This window comes from Natrix helvetica (genome assembly GCF_964273705.1).
Source record: "Natrix helvetica genome assembly, chromosome: 1".
Lineage (NCBI taxonomy): Eukaryota > Metazoa > Chordata > Lepidosauria > Squamata > Natricidae > Natrix > Natrix helvetica.
The window spans coordinates 148,821,212-148,845,499 of record NC_138548.1 but is presented as its reverse complement, the minus strand read 5'-3'; the positions used below and the strand labels follow the sequence as shown (position 1 = coordinate 148,845,499).

General features: G+C 38.9%; 1 long non-coding RNA gene across 8 annotated transcripts in view; it reads left to right on the top strand.

Moving 5' to 3' along the window:
- The window catches only part of LOC309385459, a 160,812-nt gene that overhangs the window by 67,644 nt on the left and 68,880 nt on the right, over positions 1-24,288 (top strand). For all 8 annotated transcript variants that reach the window (XR_014174221.1, XR_014174222.1, XR_014174223.1 and 5 more), the window contains one exon: positions 21,139-21,226. This is a non-coding gene — a long non-coding RNA (uncharacterized lncRNA). The remainder of the gene's footprint in view (positions 1-21,138; positions 21,227-24,288) is intronic.

Genomic DNA, 24,288 nt, shown 5'->3' with positions numbered 1-24,288 from the left:
TCAGGAAGAACGCATAAAACAAACTAACAAAGTTGGATGGGACCTTGGAGATCTTCTAGTCCAACCCCCTGCTCAACAGGAGATTCTATACCTGTGATCTCTGCAGGCATGCAAGCCATCACCCCAGTTCAGCACCACCATGCATGCACATGTGCCTCCCACCAGCCTGCTAATTTTTGCATGCGTCGGGGTAGTGTGAGGGGGTGGCTCCCTCCACGGCCCATTTTTGCTCCCAGGAGGCTTCACGGAGGCTTACTAGGCCCAAAAAAGGGCACGAGGGGTTGCACATGCATGCACAGGGGCAAGAGGGTGTTGCGCACACATTGCATTATGGGTGTGGGCCAGTGATGGGTTCCAGATCCCGTTGCAACCAGTATGGTGCAACAGGGCCCGGTGTCCATCACATGAAGGTGCGTAGCGTATGAACACATGCACACAGTGCGTGCATGTGTACGTACCATCTGTGACGCTCCACGAAGCCTCCGTGACGCTCCAGCTGCTTGGCGGGTACACATGTGTGGACTCCCCGAAGAGCTCAAATACAGGTAAGGATGGCAGATGGGTGGGTGGGCCCTCCGGAGCACTGTACTGGAACGGTACCCTGTGCTCCCAGCAGGCACTGGTACACCTGTTCCCGGGGCATACCGGTTGTAACCCACCACTGGTGTGGATGCACACTTTCAGCAAAAGGTTAGCCATCACTGCTCTACATCATTTCAGTCAAATGGTTATCCAATCTCTTCTTAAAAGTCTCCAGTAATGGAGCACCCACAACTTCTGAAGACAAGCCGTTCGACTGATTAATTGTTCTCGCTTTCAAGAAATTTCCCCTTAGTTCTACATTAGATCTCTTTTCCATCCCTTATGTCTTGTCCTGCCCTCAAATGTTTTCTGGGAGAATAAATTAACTCCACTTCTCTGTGATAGCCCACCAAATATTGGAGGCCTGCTATCACGTCACCTCTTGTTCGTCTCTTCATTAGTACCATGTTTCCCCAAAAATAAGACAGTGTCTTATTTTCTTTTGACCCCTGAAATAAGCACTTGGCCTTATTTTGGGGAGGTCTTATTATTTTTAAGGTGCAGGGGGCGAGCGTCTTCATCTAATGGCTGCTGCTGTGTTGCAATATTTTTGGGGAGGGCTTATTTTAGCACATGCTCTCAAAAGCCCAATTAGGCTTATTATCCGGGAAGGTCTTATTTTCAGGGAAACAGGGTATTAATATTATACTAGCTATACTACATTCACATTACATAAATGACCATATTACATCATATTATATCATAATCATTATATTAGTAATAGTAATTAGAAATTAAAGTTTGCTTAAATAAAACTGGCATAAGTGAAAACAAAGTACTAATACATTTTTGTTAATTCACCTGGCAGTAGAAGAAACCAACAGAAAATGGAAAAAAAAAACTTCCTTAGAAATGTCAACCATTGATGGCTGACTTTATTTTCCAATTTATTTTTTTTGCTGGAACTACAAGCAAACTAACATGGTTCTTTCTGTATATGAGAAAATTAAAGAATATCACTAAATACATTTAAAGTACTGCATGTTTATCAATCCTTCTCCTAAGCTGATTTGTGTCATACAGAGTAGAAAAACAAGCAAACAACATATTTCCTTCTTTGTTTCAGATTCCAAAAATACATCCATATGCACATTACTGTGCAGCATGCTGAAGCTGTGCCCTATACTGGTTAATTCTGGGTATATTGCTGATTTAATTCCATTTTCCATGCTAATCATGGTACTTCAAAAAAAAAAAAGGAAAGAAAGCTAGGCTTATGAATTGACTCACTAAAGTTCTTCTCTGATGTTTACTTCTTTAGAGTAGTCTTTGCTGAAAGTGGATTTACTTGTAAGTAAAATATGTTTATTATTGTGCTATAAGAACAGTGGTGGATTCCTATTGATTTGGACCAGTTCGGCTGAACTGGTAGTGGTTTGGCGGCCTGGATTGCTGGAACCAGCCCCAATCCAGGCCTGCCACACCCCCGAACTGGTTCGCCTGGTGATGCCGTAGGGGCCGCTATCTTGTTTCTGGCTTCTGCGCATGTACAGAACAATTTTTATTTTATTTATTTTATTTTATTTATTTATTAGACTTGTTAGCCGCTCCCTCTCCACGAAGGGACTCGGGGCGGCATACAATAAATAAATCACATATTGCACAATTAGACATTACATGGAGGAGGTATAAAAATCACCACAACAATTGTTACAATACATACAACAATAATAATAATAAGATTAAAAATTAAAATACCCCAATTTAAAATTTAAGTTTAAAATTGCCAGGAGGATTAGAGATAGAACTATAGTTGAGCCAGGCTGGCTAGTTGGAAAAGGTGGGTCTTGAGTTTTGTATGGAAGGAGCGGAGGTCGGTAGTGATCCTAATGTCGGGGGGGAGGTCATTCCAGAGGGCTGGGCCCATCACAGAGAAGGCCCTGCTCCTGGGCGCCGCCCTTTGGCACTGCTTAGTGGACGGCACCCGGAGGAGTCCCTCTCTGTGAGAGCGGATTGGTCGTAGGGATGTATGGGGCAGGATGCGATTGTATTGCACATGCAGGTGTTGCAAACCCATGAGCAAACCAGCAGTAGCGGCTGCTGGAACCCACCCCTGTACAAGAAGATACTTGAAACATTGAAATCTTTTGCTAGATTTCTATCTTTCTTTTCTTCTTTTAAAGAATTATCTAAATGAAATGAGCTGGCCAAATTATTCTTTCAGGGAGACCCCTTATTCCTGGAACCATTTTCCCACCAACAAATTGTGATCAGTTCTATAAATATGGATAAATAGATTCACATTAACATAACATGAAGTATAACTTACTGAAAATAGTTTGTCAGTATGCCAACTAACATTCAATAGTGGTAAGAAACCAAAACAAAGGCAGACAACAATTAAACGTTGTTAGCAACCATTTTTCATTCTATGTTTGCATGTATTTAACGATTCATTTTTAAAACAAGGATCAGGCAAAAAGATTCTGCAGAATTATACCTCTTCCAAGAAATGTTTGTAAGTGCCTTGTTTTGTAGCTGTATTATCTAAGATTTCACTGGTGTCTTTACAATGGTTTGTAATAGAATAATGGCTGCCTCTTTATCACTTGATAATGACCTCTGGTCTGACTGTACTAATAGCTACAGATCATTCTAAGTGAAGCAGTCTTAAATTATATTTTGGGAAAGAAAATGGCTCGATAATCTTAATTTCCCAAACTGGTTCTTTTTCTATATGTATCATTCCACAGATCCACATATGCTGTTACTGTGTGTGAAATACTACATTTTCTACTCACCGATATTTTTCATTTAATTTGTTATCAGTACAATTTAAATCAGGGTTTCATGTTGTACTATATGCAATAGCATAGTTCCTGGAATGATTTCAATAGTAAGGTAGATTTTTACTCAAACATGAAGGCAAAGATGCACGTCCCAGCAATTATTTGTAAATCCGTCCTGAGTCAGTCACTGGGACCAAATATTTTGTCTTCTGAGCTTTCAGACTTGTGCTGGAGCCCATCCTCAGTAGAATGTGAGCTAGAATATGGGCTATTCTATGTGTAGTATTTATGTGTTGTGTGTGGTTTTTTTTTTTTAGGTTGCCGATTGGGGTGTTGATGACCAACTATTAAGTCTTTGGCTGTTGTTTCCTTGTGCTGCCATGACCTCAGCTTCTAAGTATTGATAAGCATGTGGTAAATCAGCATTCCTTTTGACTGACAAGGCACCCATTTCCCAGACTTCGATCATTTCCTGCCTATTTTTATACCTGCTCCGCCAACATTCTTAGCTGCAAAATTGAATGTATGACCTTGTTCATTTCAACAAAAAGAGCCAGGGAAATGGTTGAATGATAAACTAGATGCATTTCTCTCTGCTCTTGTTTATATTTGTTCAAAAATGTACTTTTCCCACCAAAAGAATCCTCTCCATATTTCTTAGGCAACGTTTTAAAATAACTTTAAAAGCTGAAGTCATATTATTCACCCTGCTCTGTATCATAGCACACTGTACAGTACTGAAAATTGGCTGGGTCACTAATTAAATGCCACAGTTAAAATATGTTTAAGTGACATGGCATGAGGATAAAGACAGAAAGTACAGGAGGAAAAAGGGATGGGCTGTTTGGGTTGCCATGTCATGATTTCACATGCGGATTCTCATTCCAGAAGAGACATACACATAGATGTCAGCATGCTGCCTGTTGGACCGAAAGAGACCTGCGGAATAGATGGTAGAAGAAAGAAAAATAACCAGGTTCACCTTTTTGTGTAGACAAATTAGGATGAGTTATGATAATAAACTTAATTGTGGTGAGGAGAGATATGTGTGTGTGTGTGTGTGTCAGAGAGAGAGAGGGGGAGGGAGGCAGGGAGGGAGGCAGGGAGAGAGGGGGGATTGACCAATACCTTAGCTGATATATCTCTAGATTCTAGTGCTCCCACTTGGCTCTCTCTATCTAAACAATTCATCCATAATTTTAGCGATAAAATGTTCATTGTTAGTACATAGTTCAAATTCAAATATGGTTTTATCATGTTCAGAAATGATTTTTTTTCTCAATAAAACTACACAGTATACCCTGTTTCTCTGAAAATAAGCCCAATCAGGCTTTTGAGCGCATGCACTAAAATAAGCCTTCCCCTGAAAATAAGCCCTCCCCAAAAGTAACACAGTGCCACCTCCTGCACCTTAAAAATAAGACCTCCCAGAAATAAGGCCAAGTACTTCTTTTGGGGGGGTCAAAAGAAACACGGTAGTAACAAAAGGTTGTAGAACACACAAGTATATCCTGTTGTTGAGAGTTGGGCAGCATATACAGTAAATTTTATAAATTATTGTTGTTGTTATTGTTATTTTGTCAAGTATGAATTAGATAACAGACATAAGTATAGACATGATTATGAATATGTTGTTGTTGTTGTTGTTGTTGTTGTTGTTATATAATCTTTGTAGTGGCTGTTATTCTTCAAGGCTTCAAAGGCAGAGTTTTTGGGTTGTTGTTCACAAATCTTGCTAAATAGAAAGGAACCTAAGGTATATGCTATTAAAAAATGAAGCTTAAAAGATTTAAAGATGAGAACACTGCAAATCTTTTTCCAAAAGACTCTTAATAAATGGTTGGGTAATTCCATTTTTATTGGAAATAAAAATGCCAGCAGTACTTTCATCATTTCCTAGAGTTTGATTGCACCAGTGACACCAACAAAGGTATATAAGTCATAAAAGGTCAGTGTGCTTCTTCATAAATCATAACTGTACATTTCCTTTGTCTACTTTTACATAGTACAGTAATTAAATTAGCAGTATAAAAGAAATAAGAATATCACCAAAATAGTTCAGTAAGTTTATGAGCTAATTATTCATCTAAAACTAATTTTGCCCTCTGATATTGCACTTTGTCTTCTTGCACTACTTGGTTATTAAACATTACAAAATTAAGCTGATAAAATAATTGATTGAAAGGAAAGTGATAAGTGATGAAACTAATCAATAGATCAAGCTAACTTTGGTTTTTTTACAATCTTGAAAATATGTGGCTGTACAAACAAGCCAGTTTGATATTACTCAAATATTGTGATGCTCTCAGCACAGAAAATAGTAAGAATTAAAATATTTTGTGTTAAATTAGAAGCTAAAAGTACTGTTAAAAGTCGAATTAAAAGGAGGCTTCCATTAAAACTCTGGATGACTCAGATATATATATTGTTTCAGCGAGGTCTCACTCGCCATCTTCAGGCTGGGTTTTGGGCTTAAAGTGTGATCAGAGCTGCTGTCTTTCTATAAATCTTGGTGGGTGGGTGTGGAATGCTGGCTTTGTTTCAGTAAGTGGAATGATTGGTTGCGGGGTTATATCATGATTGGTAGATTGGTGCTGATTGGTGCTGGCTGTGTGTCCATTGTTGTTTCGTGTTGTAATGGCCTGAGTGGTGGGTGGGGCTCGTTGTTAGGGTTCTAAATACCATGCAGAAATAAATCATTGTCCAAGGCAAAACATCCTTTAAGGTCCAATTTATTCCGCAGGCAATTTAGCACGGCTATGGAAAATTCCAACTCTGGAAGTACATTCTCTAAGTTCAACCAGTTGAAAGTTTATGATCTCTCCCCACGCCCACAAATCCATCACATGTTCCAATCATCATCTTCCACACTGGCATGTACACCCATCTTCTTCCGGCCAGGTGTCGAGATGCGGAGACAAAAGATGACCTTGGCTTCTACAAAAGAATGTCAACAATCCATTCTACCATCCTACTCCTTTCTATTCCCCCCTCCCAACTACTACACTAATGAAACAGCATAGAAAATTATAAGAAAGTGTGGCAGGCCAAAGATCCTAAAAAGAACATAACTACAGGCCTGACAGGCGGCCTCTCCTCAAAAGAAAAACGTTTCCTGCAAAGAGAATAACGTAAAAGTTAATATAACAAAATTAACCACCTCTTCTCCACCCAGGGGAACCCCTTGACTTCTCGGGAAACTTCCCATTGAATTGCTTTACTAACTTCTCCACTTTTAGGTTCCCACTGTTTACCCAATTAACTTCAGACCAAGGGTAACCCTTCCAATGCACTAAGTACTGTAAGCAACCCCTATTCAGCCTGAAATCTACAATTTTTTCCACCTCAGATTGTGTTTCCCTTTCTATCACTACAGGAGGAGATTGAGCTTGGGTGGATGCTCTTCTGTTAGACCCAATTACTGGTTTCAACAAGCTACAATGAAATTCTGGGTCAATTTCCCCTAGATTTCTGGGTAGACTGAGTTGAACTGTAACTGAGTTAACTATCTTCACTATTGGGAATGGACCTAGAAATTTTGGACCCAATTCCTTGCTAAGCATTTCTAATCTTATGTATTTGGTAGATACAAAAACATTGTCCCCCACACGGTAGGGGTTTAGGAGTGAGCGACGTTGATCATCTTGCTTCTGGTAGGCTTCTGCCGCAACTGCTAGAGCCTTCTTCATATTCTCCCATCCTTTCTTTAGCATGTCCATCCATTCACTCAAAGACATGAAAGAAGGAGGTTCTCTAGGCAACTCAGGCATGGCAACAACTTCCATGCCACTGGTAATCTGGAAACCCGCTAATCCTCTGCTGCTGTGGACCGCATCGTTGTACGCCACTTCGGCGAAGGGCAGCAAGTCCGACCAGTTGTTGTGCTGATAGTCCACAAAACACCTGATGTATTGTTCCACCATCGCATTGGCTCCCTCTGCTGCGCCGTTCATGCTGGGATGAACCTCTGAGCTCAGTTCTTGTGTGGACCCAATAGCTCTCAGGACCTCTCTCCAGAACTTGGCTGTGAACTGGACTCCGCGGTCTGAAATGATCTTCTTGGGTACTCCATGCAGGCGATAAATGTGTTTCACAAACATTTTCGCTAATTCTTTTGCAGATGGCAATCCTGAGCAAGCAATGAAGTGTGCCTGCTTAGAAACCAAATCAATAACAGTCCAAACTACTTTATGCCCACTGCTGTCTGGGAGTTCCATGATGAAGTCCATTGCGACCTCTTCCCATTGCCGTTTCGGGCTCTCTGCTGCAGGTGCTGTAGGTTCTGGCCTCTTGGATCCAATCATCCACGGCTGGCCTTGTTCCTCCTCCGAGGCCTCCCCCTTGGTAGGACTCTTCGTCACCTGAAGTTGGGGGTCCTCTTCCAGAGGTCGGTTGGGCATTTCCCCCTCCGAGGCCTCCCCCTTAGTTGGACTCTTTGTCACCTTCAGTTGGGGATCCTCCTCTGGAGATTGTTTGCCCTTTTCCTCTTCCGAGGCCTCCCCCTTGGTAGGACACTTTGTCACTTTAAGTTGGAGATTCTCTTCCAGAGGCTGTTGGCCCAGATGACTTTTCTGTGCTGGCATCTGGGGCCCTCTCTTTACCACCATGGCGACTGGTACACACATTTGTTCTTCGGCAATTCCCTCCTCCAAGGCCTCCCCCTTGGTAGGACTCTTCGTCACCATAAGTTGGGGATCCTCTTCCAGAGGTCGTTTAGGCTTTTCCCCCTCCGAGGCCTCCCCCTTAGTTGGACTCTTTGTCACCTTAAGTTGGGGATCCTCCTCCGGAGAATGTCTGCCCTTTTCCTCTTCCGAGGCCTCCCCCTTGGTAGGACACTTCCTCACCTTAAGTTGGGGATCCTCTTCCAGAGGTTGTTGGCCCAGATGACTCTTCTGTGGTGGCATCTGGGACCCTCTCTTTACCGCCGTGGTGGTTGGCGCGCACGTTTGTGGCATTGGGGCTGGAGCCAAGCACTCTGACGCTCTGTGGCCAAGTTGACAACAATGGTGGCATTTAATTGCCCCCCCCCCGAGGAATGGAACCTAGTTACATCTCTAAACTCAGGAACCGTTTCATCACACTGCCTTGCTCTCCAACTTGCAGCTGCCCCCTTGGTAAACCCTTCTTCCATGGTGGAGATTGCTTCTCTGTAGGAAGGTGGAGTAAGAACCTTTTGGGGCATTGCAGATGCACCTTGTCCCGCTTCCCATCTTGCAGGCCTGGCTTTGGTAATCCCTTCTTCCATGTTGGTGATTGCTACTCTGTAGGAAGGTGGGGTAAGAACCACTTGGGGCCTTGCAGGCGCACATTTTCCCGCCATCCTCAATGCAGGCCTCTGTTTGGTAATCCCTTCTTCCATGGAGATTTCTTCTCTGTAGGAAGGTCTGGTAAGAACCCTTTTTGGCCTTGCAGGGGAGACTGGAACCGGTGGGGAGGTCAATCCCTCGGTTGGCCACTGCCCAGCTTTCTGCCATGGTGCCATCTGCTGAGGGAGGGCAGGTGCCCACTGGCATCCCTCCCATCCATGACCTGGGGTTAAGACCCATCCCGGGGTTGCCTGCTTCACAGGTTGCAGCTCAACCAATGATGGCTGGCTAGGGGGTTTTACGTGCCAAGGACCCTCCTGCTGGCTTGGAGGAGTTATGGGCCAAGTAGGTGCCCTTTGCTGGTTTGGATGAGTTATGGGCCAAGTAGGTGCCCTCTGCTGGCTTGGAGCATTTCCCCATGCTGATGGCAAAGGAGTTTGTAAGTAGCATCTCTTCCATCCAAGTCCTGGGAGGAAAGCCCAATTTACTTCATTTACTGGTTGCAGCCCCATTTGTGGTGGCTTGCAAGTGACAGATGCTGGAAAAATCCCTTCTTCCTGCCTCCTTTGAAATTCCCATTTTGAAAGGGAATCTTTCTCCCAGCTAGTTGCAGGGTGTAAAGCCATTTCATTTATTGCCGTCTGGAAGGAGCCCAAACCTCTGTTCTAGGGTTTTTTTTTCCAAGCCTTGTTTCCAAGCTGGGGGGAAGGAGGGGGAGCATGCACTCACAATTTTCCTGAAGAAGTCCGTCTGCGACCTTCCTTCGTCTTGTCGTGTCTCCTCCTGCATTCCTCCTGATGCAATTAAACTGGAAGCAGCATTCCATTGCCTTTGAAGTTCCGCACTCAGCTTCTTATCACCAAAAGCTTCTCATTTATTCTTCGCTGATATTTACGCTGTCCCGGTCAGCATTGGGAATGCCGAGACCCCATCACCAGATCTTCCATCACCAGCCCTTCCCCCTTGTTAGGGGGAGGGAGCTAGTGAATTATTTTAAAGGTGGAGAGTTGGAATAATGTTAGGGTTCTAAATACCATGCAGAAATAAATCATTGTCCAAGGCAAAACATCCTTTAAGGTCCAATTTATTCCGCAGGCAATTTAGCACGGCTATGGAAAATTCCAACTCTGGAAGTACATTCTCTAAGTTCAACCAGTTGAAAGTTTATGATCTCTCCCCACACCCACAAATCCATCACATGTTCCAATCATCATCTTCCACGCTGGCATGTACACCCATCTTCTTCCGGCCAGGTGTCGAGATGCGGAGACAAAAGATGACCTTGGCTTCTACAAAAGAATGTCAACAATCCATTCTACCATCCTACTCCTTTCTATTCCCCCCTCCCAACTACTACACTAATGAAACAGCATAGAAAATTATAAGAAAGTGTGGCAGGCCAAAGATCCTAAAAAGAACATAACTACAGGCCTGACACTCGTTTGTTTACCAGGGCTGGTTTCCAGATGTCTGGTAGGTGGGAGGTATCATCATGTTTATTCATGTTGTGGGGGTGTTTCTCTATTTCGATAGCTTCCAGAATTATTCTCTTGTAGAAGTGTTCAGTTTTGGAGATTAACCTTAAAAATTAATTTCATGTCCTGTAGCTTTAAGGTCCTGGAAAAGGGAGGACATTTTTTCTTTTTTTCTTATTGCGTTCTTGTGTTCTGCGATGCATGCGTTTATTCTCATGTTCATTTGTCCTATGTATGTTGCAGGGCAGATTTTGCATGATATTTCGTAGACTCCTTGGTTTTCTAGCTGGATTTTGTCTTTGGGGTTTCTTAAGATGTTGGCTACTTTTTGGTCAGTGTTGAAGGCTGTCTTGATATTGTGTTTGTGGAGAATTTTTCTGATTTTATCTGCGGTGCTTTGATGTAAGGGAGGAGGGGGATGGCATTGTCCTGTTCTATGTTTCAGTTTTTGGGAGGAGTGTCCCTTTGGATTAGGTTGGTAATTGTTTTTCTTTGGAATCCGTTGGAGATTAATACATTTGTGACAGTGTGTAATTCAGTTTTCAGGTGGTCATTGTTGGCTAGGTATTTGGTTCTGGAGATGAGGGTCTTGGCTACAGAGTTGATCTGTGCAGGGTGGTGATGGGATTGTGTGTGTGTGTGTGTGTGTGTGTGTGTGTGTAGATTTTCACAGGTGTAGGTATGCTTGTCTTGTATTCGGGTCTTTTCCCGTGTAAGATTGTGATTGTCTTGGCAACGTTTCGGCGAGGTCCCACTCACCATCTTCAGGAACGTTGCCAAAACAATCTCAATCTCACATGGGAAAAGACCCAAATACAACAAGACCAGTATGTGTGTGTGTGTGTGTGTGTATTTCTTTTCGTAGATTTTTGTTTTCGTAGATTTTTACATACGTGCATACATACATGGAAAGAGATGCTGGTGTGCTAGATTATCCTTATGGTATGTTAAATAAAAACATAAAATATACCTGGCCGGATTCTTTTATGCAGCAGTGACAGATGACTGTTCTAAAATCAATTTTAACTCTGTTATCTTTGGGGTGATTGAGAATATAAAGAAACATTTTAAAAAGGAAACATAAAAAAAATCCCTCTCGACTCTGTACTTCAAAACTTTGAGATGGGGTGTGTGTGTGAGTCTCACAAAATGGCAATTTACAGTATGTAAGCAAATGTCTCCACATTTTGGAATAACAAATCACAAGACACCCTTAGGAAAAAAAGGTGGAAGAGAAATGTCAAATTAATGAGCCCATAAAACTGCTGCAAATGAAACATGTAAATACATTGATCTTTTTTTTTAAAGCGAGGGGAAAAACCAACCCCAACCGAATGCTTTCCTTATGATTTTTACATCACAAGAAAAACCTGTTCTATTTGCACCAGCACAGCTTCTCGGTACACAGTGTTCTTTCTTATCTGCTCGATGCTTTCTCCCTAGGCTATGGCAGATTTTTCATTTAGCTAAAAGCTCAGTAAGAGGTCTGTGAGAATGATAATCCTAGCATGGACCGCAGCTGGCACTTTCATGGGATGGATGATTAGTAGAACGTTTTCTATTCGACCTGGAGAAATTCTCTCAGTGGGAAGTTAACATCCGCTTACTGTCTTCACCAGAAACACACTCATCAGTTTCCTATCTGACACCCAAGAACACAAGAAGCTCCTTGAATAATACAAACGATGGGGTAACATCAGATTTTTTAAAATGATGATGATGATGATATATCAGGGAGAATGACAAGTCAATTCATGAGCTTTCTCTTCTATTTTTAACTCCTCACTCTGATGCAATCCAATTTATTTTGCTCCACACAGGCAAATTTTAAGCCCCCGCTCTCAATGTTTTGGGGGGGAGGGCGGTTGGGGGATAATTCCTCACCAATTGATTTGAAGGCTGGAGGTAGCTGTTTATGTGAACAACTAGCAGGGCATTTTCCTTCAAAAGGGTCTCCGGCTCAGAAATGGTTAAACTTTATATGCCAACTATAAATCCAGAAGAGCATTATGCAGGATTTTATATCTAGGGGATTTTGTATAAGCTTAACGGAAAATGTTTAAATCACCTAATTTACCCTTAAATCTTTTTTTTTCAAGTTTAGTTTAGTTTTATTTGATCTCTATACTGTGGACTGTTCTGTGACCTGATGCTTATATTTCATAATAAAGCTGTGGAGGGAAGTGCTCTTGTCACTGTGAAAAGCTGCTTAAAGAAGTTTTCTCATCCCCTGTATTGAGACACATCACCCCTCGTGTCAGAATACTTGACCCAGAAGTATTGACTACTAAAAGTGACTCCCTAAGAATGTGAAACCCACTATCATCTGAGTGCACTGCAAAAACCTAATGACTTCAGCATATGCACACTGAGTAATATCAAATCTTGCTTTGTACCCTTCACCTTCATTTTATAATCCAAGCCTTTGTATGCAGTAATGAGGTATGTGCTATAAGGAAGACTGTTTAATAGGATTTAATGCACCTGTGAGCAAAAGCATTTTAGCTTTTTATCCCCAGAAGCCCGGTAACAGAAAGCCTTTAATACTGATGTGATGGAATATAAATGTAGAAATATTATAATCACCCAAAGTTTTTTTTTCCACCAAAAAGTTGACACTCTTTTTGTGAGTGTATTTAACTGCCAAGCATAAGGATGTCACAGGAGGAGCACATACAATGACCATGTCACAAGGGAGCTACCGAGGCATGTACATAATTGTGATTTTTGTTTTTTTAGCTGAAGTCTGGAGTTTGCCAAACTATGTTACTTGGCTTTGCAAGGATTTGGGAGCATTTATTAACTGTATTTAGTTTAGGATTGGGGGGGGGGAGGCACATGGTGCTTTGCATACATTTGCATATTACTCAAAATATGCAGGAGTAAGCCGAAGGAAATAAGCCAAATTCCAGAAAGCATTAATTGGTAATGGCATCATTCTCACAATTTAAGGTCATGCTTTTTCTTGACATTTTTTCAGAAGCTAACCAATCAGATAACTCCATGAACCTTCTATAATAAGACGATGGTAGTGCATCCCAGATGCATGTACAACATCAGGATAACAAAATAATGGAAGACATTTAGTCCAACTCCTTGGTCATGCAGGAAACCCTATACCATTTCAGACAAATGGTTGTCCAATCTCTTATTAACAACCTTCAGTGTTGGAGTGTTAACAACTTCTGAAGGCAAGTTGTTCCATTGATTAATTGTTCTGTCAGGAAATTTCTCCTTAGTTCTAGGTTGGTTCCCTCCTTGATTACTTTCCAGGATCCTTAAAATGAGATATACAGTAATCATTCACCAGTGTCTCAGAAATTCGAAATGCAAAATTGGGGAACATTGTGGTTGGATTCACAGAACATGTCAAGCCATAGTATAGCTAATTTTATCTATGGATTAGCATGGAGAATAGTCTATACTTACAAGAGGTGGGGTTGGGGGTAGGCAGATGAGAACTATGGTTAGTGGAAAAATGATGGTCACTCAACATGAGGCAAAATTGTTTCCTTGCATTGGAGGCAGGAGGTCAGGTGTTTTTTTAATAGCCTTGTGCCTGTTTTAAGATGTACCCCAGTGGTTCCCAGGAGTTACCAAGCACTTCCAGAATGGGGATAAGGTTATCACAGAGGACAAAAGTACCTGGCTTTGCTTAGTGGATTTCCTGAATTGATAGTTGTGTGTTACATGTATAATAGTATCATCCAGAAAAGTGTTACTTGACAATAAGGTTATTACCTTGAGATGGCCTTTTCCATAATAACTATTAATCATTTGCTTTCCAGGGAACTACTTCGTTACTACTGTACTATCTCCCTTCTGTTCATTATTTCTTAACTTAGTCTTCCTATCCCATCATTATGCTAAGTACTTGGAAATTGCTTGGCCTGCTTTTTGCGATTGCTTTTCTAATGACTTATTATGTACCAACCCCCCCCCCCCCCCATTAGGGGACATACAGTGATCTGTCAAGGTGAAAGTTGCCATTGCTTTGTCTCCCATTATTTGTGGATTCTTCATTCCTATATCACTGAATCCACTTTTGTTTCAAATTTTGTGAGTCATCTGTTCATTCTGAATTGACTTCGTAAATGGTGTGTGGTCTGAATTTAACATGGGTGTGGAAAGGAATGTATTGAACCTGCAGGATTTATACTCACCAACCATGAAGGAGCATTCCAGCATCAGTCTTTGATGAACCCTGTATTCTAGCTAAAGACTTACCAAGTTCATCTATGGTTTTGGTAAGATGCCTTCCATTTGCATAGATCTTATGCTTCATGTTTGAAACCAAGGTTTTCCGGCATCAAAGATATTTGCTTACATGCAATCTTTGCATGTAATGAAATGCTATAATTAAGTATGCCTCATTTAAAAAAAAATCACATATTTAAATTTTAAATTCAGACTTTCCTTTGAGTTCTATTTCAGCTTGCAGGTGTGTCCTATGAATGAATGTGAAGACCACAGCATTCAAGATCAATGTGCCAAATATAGCTACTCTTTCATATATTGTTTTTCACATTTTCATGGGTATCAGGTAAAGGCCAATGCCTTTAAGAGGACTGGCAGCTGAATATTTCAAAAATAGATGAGGTTCAAATGCAATAATGTAACTAAGATTGCTTTATGAAAGCACCTTGCATGGCAGACGGCAGATTTAGCTGCAAAATTCACATCCTTGTGAGTAGGACAGTAGTCTTGTGGTCAAATTATCCCAGACCCTTTATTTGTTAAGATAGAAAAGTATTGAACTGTAAAATAAAAAGAAGAGCTTCACTGAATTCAGAGTCCTTAAGTACATGATAGGAAAGATAGGATAATTGACTAGATAGGAAGTGGAGGACCCTACTTTAAGAAATATTTTATTTCTGTAAACACTGGTAAAATTAGATATTTTGCTATTTTTAATTTCTATTTGCAGTGTGATGAACATTTTTGTGATCTTTATTTTTCTGTAAAAGTAATTGAAACAGAGTATAATTTCAGCCTTTATTCATACTTCAGGTGATATTCAGGAGTTTTATTTCTTTGGAAATCTTCTTGCGACTTGTAATATTAACTTGAAAAATCTCTCCAGGCCATTTCAGTTGCAAGTTAATTAAAATATCCATTATTTCAATGTACTATTTATATTGTCACAAAATATTTAAAGAATAGAAAATTATAACATAAACAAACAACAAACAGCAATAGCAGTTTCACAGCATTACTATGTTCTAGGTAATCTTGTTCACAGTAATTTTCTTTCAAACTCCAAAAGTTTGCTTGATTTTTTTTTAAAAAAAATTACCTCCATTCCCCTTTAGAGAATTTGGTTTTGTTTCTCTCTTGTGAAATTGGTTAATTGATTGATATTTTATAATCACCACACCTGCATACTATATAGTTCAGGAGATAGCATTCTTGAAAGTATTTCATTTTTTAAAAAATTGACTAGAGACAGCACAAGATGTGATAGCCATATCTGTCATAGAACATAGGATTAGGGAGTAGCCAATAGGTATGGTGCCTCCTGGAAGATTGGGAGTAGTAACAAGCAGTACCAAGAGATTATTCAAAATCTAGAGGTAAATCTAGGATATTAAGATGGAGAGAACTTCTGGGAAAAGATAATTGGGACTATTAATCTTCTACCCTGGAGGCCTCACAATATACTTACATTACATTACCTTTAAATTATTGTGTTTCCCATTTCTCTTGGCATGTAGGGTTTTTGCCAAAAAAACTATCATTTTTTCCTCCAATTTTATGCTTTTTCAATATAAAATTTCCCAACTTCAATATACAAATTGTTTGAATATGTGTAAATGTAAAGATTGTTGAATGGGTGTATTTACTATAGGTATGTCATGAAAAATACTGGATTATTCTGAAAGATATATATGTACAGTATAGTAGTATAAATTATAAGAAATGAAAATGAGCATATATTAAGTAGGCCTACAGGAAATATATTTTTTTAAAAAAATGAGATATTTAATTTAAGCATTTTGTTACATGCACAGATTACATGTAAGCAGATATATTTGATGCCTAAAAACTTTGGTTTCAAACATGAACCGTAAGAACTATATGTATGAGCATACACCCATAGGCATATTTCACATGATCCTTTGCTTCCTGTTATGAGATTCATATTGGTTTATTTATTTACCAATATTTGTATCTTGGCACATAACATCTAAATAAAATTCATGAAATAACAACTGTCACTTGTACAGTGTTGTATTGCCTCCTCTTCTATGTTTTTATGTTTCCATGTTTGTAGTCTATTTTATCTATTTCATTTGACTGTACACCGCCCCGAGTCCCTTTGGGGAGAGGGGGCAGTATAAAAATCGAAATAAAAGGTAAAAGGTAAAGATGAAATAACAACTGTCACTGAGCCGAGGTGGCGCAGTGGTTAGAATGCAGTACTGCAGGCTACTTCAGGCTACTTCAGCTGACTGCTAGCTGGCTCACTGGCTCAAGGTTGACTCAGCCTTCCATCCTTCTGAGGTAAAATGAGGACCCAGATTGTTGGGGGCAATACGCTGACTCTGTAAACTGCTTACAGAGGACTGTAAAAGCACTATGAAGCAGTACATAAGTCTACGTGCTGTTGCTATTGCTATTGCTACCAAAATATATATGATAATATAAAATAACAAATAGCAAAAACACATATGAGGTTTTAAAATCATCCATGTCAGATCTCTCCATCTCCAAGTGCTCTTTTAAAGATATAGCTGTATGAAAATATAGTAATATGGGAGTCCAACATATATCAATGGATAACATGTTCCATAGGATGGGACAGTTATTGAAAATATCTGTTTCCTGATCCCCTCTTCCCCAAATTTTACATCCATAAATATGGAAGGAGGGTTTACAATGTTTTCTGAATGCCTTGAAGAATTGGAAACCACCAGGAAATAAAACCGATGTCCTTGTGGATGTGCAGAAGAATAATGCTTTTGAAAGTGTTAATTAATGCTTATCTCATTCCTTTAAGTTCTTTGAACCATTCTAATGAAATCAGTGCAATTTTACCACCACAATCCTTGAATTTTTTCTTCCTTCTAACTTCTGAAGCAAATGTATCATAACCCTTCTTTGAAAGTAAACTTAAACTGTTTGCTTTAAAATAGATTTCCACCATTTACTGTTTTAGATTCATGTTTAAAATGCAAATTGATCTGAATACAGTAATGTTCCACAACAGATCAATATATTCTATTGAGATGTTGAGTCTCTAGAAAGAGTGCAGATCAACAAAGATGATTAGGGAACTGGAGGCTAAAACATATGAAGAACGGTTGCAGAAACTGGGTATGTCTATTTTAATGAAAAGAAGGATTAGGGGAGACATGAAACAATGTTCCAATATCTCAGGGGTTGCCACAAAGAAGAGGGAGTCAAGCTATTCTCCAAAGCACCTGAGGGCAGGACATGAAGCAATGGGTGGAAACTAATCAAGGAGAGAAGCAACCTAGAACTAAAGAGAAATTTTCTGACACTTAGAACAATTAATCAGTGGAACAACTTGCCTCCAGACGTTTGTAGGTCTCAGAAATCTATCACAGCAGTGGTGTCCAAAATGTCTGTCTGCCTTATGCAGAGTTTATTTGGCTTTTATACAGTTTTAACAAGCAAAGCAAAAGCAGAGGTAGAAACAGCATCTTATTGGTACATTCTACTTGTCAATATCTAAGTCCACCCCAGCTAGAGTAGAGGCTTCACATATCCAATGGTCCTTGGTACTACCTGGTTCTAACAAACAGTTGAGGTCATCAGTCACTGAGATCATGGAGGCTTGCTGCACATGTCTGTACGTAACCTTTCCTCTCTACCTACATCTGGTTCTGCTAATTAGGTGAGCTCATAGGTATTCAAGGTAACCAGCTACTGAGATCATGGCTTTTTACTGCGCATGTCTTTACGTAACGTTTCCTCTATTCCTACAGAAGTTGTGAATGCTCCAACACTGGAAGTTTTTAAGAAAAAGTTGGAAAACCATTTGTCTGAAGTGGTGTAGGGTTTCCTGCTTAAGCAGGAGGTTAGACTGGAAGATCTCCAAGGTTCCTCCCAACTCTGTTATTCTATTCTAAATGAAAAATACTGCATTTTTATGATATCTCTGGAATTTTAATGAAAGAGATGGCACAGTATGTCATTATTTCCATGGTAGATTGGTTGGCCGTTCAAACCACTTGAAGGGGAATATGTCTCCCCTAGATAACTGTCTGGACCATCAAGGTAGCTTTGTCTTCCAAAAATCTCCACCAATGTTTTTTCCAAGGTCATTTTGCTATGTACAAAGCAGATTTCCCGTGGTTTAAGTTTTAAGGTTTATTTGGATTTATATGCCACCCTTCTCCAAAGGACTCAGGGCGGCGTACAACATTAAAAACACACATCACAAAAGTTAAAAAAAGATTAAACCCAATTCCAAAAAGACCAAACCGATTTTTTTTTAAAAAAAGAAACAGTACATTTAAAACAAATTAACATTAACATTAACATTAATAGGCCAGGCCAGCTTGCTGGAACTGCAGAAACCTATGTAGTAAACCATTCTGCATTTTAGAGCTGTGGCATAGAGGTGATACTTCACCAAAGCTATTTCAGGAAGTTTTCAAAGGACAGTTTTAACTTAGATTGGCTCCTTGACAAGTATTATGAAGGATTGCATATGGAGCCATGTGTCTTGCCATATGAGCTAATTCAATGTTTTAAAAGAGCTATGATGAACTAAAGCATACAACAGCCGAGCATCTTAATAAAGCTAAATACAACAAAAAACCCCACTATTAACAGTAACTTAAGTCCCTTCCTATAAACAGATTTAGTTGATTTACCATAGTGTCTAACACTTTAGAAACATTACAACATTGTTCTTGGCACTATAAATAGTGTATTAATTCATCATGGGTGGGGACATCTGGACAGCAGCACTACTTTTGTCTTTTAAGGAATGGGTGTGGCCAGATTAAAATTTAAAAAAACCACATTTCATATTTGATCGTTTGGCTTTTGGCATTTAAAATCTAGCAACTTGTTTCTTCTAAAACCTTTCTATGATCATTGCCTTTTTTTTAAAAAAAAATCTCCTATTGTTCCCAGGCCAACTGAGCCTCCCTTTATCCCTTTTGTTGAAGATAGTTTGTACTCTGGATCTCCTTCTGCTAGGGTTTTGGTAGGGTTTGTTCTGTCTCTAAGAAGTAAAACTTTGCTCTGCTTACAATCCACGGTGATTGTGGAAACCAAAATGGATCCTTTGATTCATTCTGAGCCTCCAGAAAGTTGAAAGTAACAAAAAGTCCTCTTGGAGGATCAGAGGCTGTTAGAAATGTGTGTGTGTGTGTGTGTGTGTGTGTGCACGCGCGCACGTGTGCTTATGCATATAGGCTAAGCCATGAAACCACAAAGGAATTTAAACTAGCAAGGGAGATAATGATTCTACTTACTTTAAATCTCAGAGATTCTAACATGGGAATGAAACCTAAAACTGAATAAGAACTTTTCCACTGAAAACTTTGGCTTTCATGTTTGCTTACAAGTATGGCAGCAAATTCTATCCCTTTTCTCTTCCCTGAACACTCATGCAACTGAAGTCATTTCATGAATCAGATCCAAAGGTGTTCTGAAGAAGGAAAACAGTACATCGACCACAGTAGTTAATATTTTTAAAGTAAATGGTGGTTGTTCTTTAAAAAAAAATCAGCATTCTGCTTTCTACTTGGAACAGAAGGTAATGTGAATCTTGGATAGCTAATTTATACATACGCACACACATGCGCACAGAGACATAAACCAGATAGGCTTTTTCCTCTGGGAAGTAGAGCGGTTAATATTCAACATGAAATGTCTAATCTTTAAATACATTATAATCTAAGTGCTTAGGATAATTTTTGCTTTAATACCTTAAGAGTCTGCAAAGCCTGAAGGATGGGATTATTAAAATGGAATTTTAATGTCAAAATTATCAGAGAAGAGAACACATTGCTTGTATTCATAAAAATGTATTCAATTTCTCTATGATTTGTTCAAATAAGAGATGAGAATATATTTGATTATACCTTGTAAGTAATTCTGAAAGTTGATCAGATGATTGTAGGTCATTTCTACAGCAGGGCTGTCAGCGGTGAAGATTACAATATTTAAGTTGTTTCTATGTGTGTCACTACTGGCATACCTGTGTGGCCAATAATGACACACACAACATATTTGCTTTGAAAACTCAGTTCCACAGAGAGATTGTCTTGAAAGAGGCAAGACCTAAGACTTGAACAAGCAGAAATCAACATGGATGTGACTCTCCCAGATTATAACAAGCATCCCACACTTCTTGCTGAAGTGTGCATGTTTCCATTTCTGATATTTCAAAGCCACAGGGTAAGCAAATAGCTTATCTGGTATAACAGAAACTGTACCAAATTTCTGCAAAGATAGCAATAACACTTAGATTTATATACCAGTTCATAGTGCTTTATAATCATCCTTAAGCAGTTTATGATGCAAGAAACTTTCAGATTTTTAGAAGGTCAGGATAAGAAACATTTAAGGGAGGTGTCCAAGTTTGTAGGTTACATACCTGATACCCTGATAAGTTTGCTGCTGCCTCTTAGTACAGATAGCATCAAGCAATAATCAGATCAATATAGTCAGATCAATAATCTGACTTTGCAAAAGACAGTTCTCTACTTTGGCCTGGTTTCATGCTGAGTAATTTTTATAGCATGCGTAGAGTAATTTTCAACTCAGTTTAACAGTTGTGGCAGAAGATGGTTTTAGAAAGGGAAATCTAGTTTCTCAAGCCGTTACATTCCTTCTGAATTCGACTAAAGCATTCAAAAGAGCTCATGTGTCGTAATTATAGTTTTCATATATGAATGAAAAACCAACCAACCCATTAGATTCAAATGAAGCAAAGATAAAGAAATTGCTACAAAGAGGCCAAGTGATATCAGAACCTTTGAAAAAATGGGATTTTGTCACGATAGGGGGGAAAAAACTGGTGAGAATTTCTGTGATTAAAATGAGTGTTTTGCCTTGCAGGTTATTTTTGTTTCAAACAATAATTGCTTGACAACTGATGCACCATTTGAAGAGTGGCAGAATGACATATCTAAATTGGTATGGCAAGGTAAAAAATGGTAGATTAAGCACAAGGTGTTACAACTTGTATAAAGAAAGAGAAGGCTTAAGTCTACCTGATTTGAAGTTGCATTTTTCAGTTTGCTCAGTCTGGATGTAGGAGTAGGTGATTCTGATGAAAGAATGTATGATAAAATGGGCTGAATTTTCACATATGACATTTACATGTTATAATCTTAAAGAGAATTTCTATAAAATGATGTACTGTTGGTATTTCTCACTAGAAAAATCTGCCTAAAATGTATAATAGTACCTCAATGTATGCTGGCAATATGAACAACAAGTGGGGACTTTTTATCATGCTTGATGAACATGTCATTTAAAAAAAAATGGATTTCAATACATACCTTAATTTTGAAATTTTAAAAACTAATATGCAATTGAAACCAGAGATATTCCTTTTGGGACTGATGAATAAACAGTTGAGGGGAAAAAAACCTGTGGAACTTTTTTTTCTATATATGGCAACAGAAATAAGGATTTTTTATACAAAACAATGGAAAGAATTGTTAATGTCTACTATATAATGGAAGAATGGATGGTGAAATTGATGGAACTTGCTGAGATGGCAAAACTGACAGGTTTGATCAGAGAACATGCATTGATTAATTTGAATGCTGTTTGGAAACCCCTTTTGGACTTTTTGAATGAAACTGGGAAAACAAATAAAATTACGACATAGGCTTGATGATGAGAAAAAAATGCTAAATAAAGAGGAAAAAGGAAGATTATGTAGTAAACTTAGAGTAAAACTATACTGATACCTGCTGTAAAAGAAAGTGAGAAGTTATTTCTTTGAATACCTTTCTCTTTTTTTGTGTGAACTTTTGGCTTTGCTTTGTTTTTTTTCCCTTTTTTCTTTCTTCTATTTCATTTATTACTTTGCTAATTTTTATTTATTTGAAAATGTAATAAAGTTATGAAAGAAAGAAAGAGAGATAGAGAAAGGAAGGAAGGAAGGAAGGAAAAAAGAAAGAAAGAAAGAAAGAAAGAAAGAAAGAAAGAAAGAAAGAAAGAAAGAATGAATCTAATTGTCCTCTGTTAGGTTGCTTTCCTGGTGCTCTCAGACATAATGGAATACAATTCCCATAATTACCAGATAGCTCAACTACTGATCATGAATTCTGGGAATTACAGTCCAAATTATTGGGAGAATGCCAGGCTGTGAAAGGCACATAGCATACACACTTTGCCAGACTTAGATAATTGTATTTAGAAGTTTCTGAAACAGGGTTATTCTCTTAGATGTACAAAGTTCTCTTACTACACATTTTGAATGCCTGCAATTCTGAATTCATGCACAATTATATATGAATAATGTTTTATTCCCCATTTTCACTTTTCCTTGTGATTAAATATAATTATACCATGCCAAGTATCAATATTTCTACATTTACAGGATGTTCACTAGAAGATACAAAAAATTCCATTTATTCAATTTGCTTGAATCAATGTAATAGCATTTCATATTATAGCATTTTCCTTCAGAGGAGGAGGCGGCGGCTATGATGCTAGCATGTTTTAGATATAATTGTTCATCTTATGATACTTTCAAATGGAATATTCCTTCTGTAATTGCATATACAATTATGACATAGGCATGACTTTATTTCTTGAGAATGTTGATTTCTACCATAATATTTAAACATTGGGGGAAAAGGGTTTAATATGCAGGCTTACTCCACCCATTACTGAAAGTTTGCAGTCTCTGGTTTAAAACATTGCAGCTGTTGAAAAAAGAAAGGAAAAAGAATTTAAGACAAGCCTGAAATACTTATTTTGTTGAAAGCAGGTACTGTATTTACATATCTGTGGTTTTGGAAAGAACCTTGATTAAGGCTGCAGTCCTTATGACCACTTAACTCAGATAAGTTCCATGGAATTCATTTAAGCTTATTTTTAAGCAGGCATGCATAGCAGGGTCCTGTTCTTGTGGAATGTGTACAGTTATAGCTCAATACAAAAGAACTACACTATCTTGATAGATATATTTCTCATTGTTCTACTTCATTGTGCCACATGCATCTTTTAAAATCATTTGAAGACTTCAATCCTTTATGACATATGTATCCCACATGTATGCATGCAAAGAGCTTAAGCAGTACCCCAGATATGGACAAGCTGGCATGAGAGTTAACTGAATATCTTCAGATATGTGAACCTCAAGTTTTAGTGGGTTTGAAAATAAATCCAGTTGTAACTAAAAAGCAAATGGGCTGTAACCTGAGATTTTTGTTGTTGCAGGGTGGGGGGAACATAATATGAACAAAACTACCAGATAGCCATTATTCTGCACTGGTTAAGGCTGCTAAATAATGTCCAGAGAGAATCCTGAAGATAATTCTTCACTCACAAAAAAGAAGGCAATTTTTCATCGTCTTCATGGGTTAGACTAGATCAAATTTCTAAGAATCTTCATAGGGAAAGCTGAGCATTCTTTAACAGTAAAGGACTCTGTGGGAAAGCTGAAGGCAGGTGAAAACGATTATGTATTGCTCCAATGCCACATGTCCTGGGGGACTTCCTGATCTACCCTTAGAAAGAAAGCATATCGTGAGACTCTTCCATATTTAAGTTGGCTGTATGTTTTCATTCAGGAAAATAATAATAATTTAATATCTTTAGAACTAGTAAAACACAGGGGCAAAAATCAATAGATTCCTTACTATGTATTTGCACCAGATCTTTAACTTTAAGAAAGAAAATTCTGTATGGGGGAATATCTGTTGCTAAATTGGATTGCTGTTAAATTTTACCCCAATGTATAATAGCACTAGCAATAGCACTTAGACTTATATACCCCTTCATAGTGCTTTTACAGTTCTCTCTAAGTGGTTTACAGAGTCAGCCTATTGCCCCCAACAATCTGGGTCCTCATTTTACCCACTTCAGAAGGATGGAAGACTGAGTCAACCTTGAGCCTGGTGAGATTTAAACTGCTGAACTGCAGCTAGCAGTCAGCTGAAGTAGCCTGCAGTACTACACTCTAACTACTGCACTACCTCGGCTCTTGATAAAGACTGGGGACAAAAAATAAATTCCTCTGCAGAG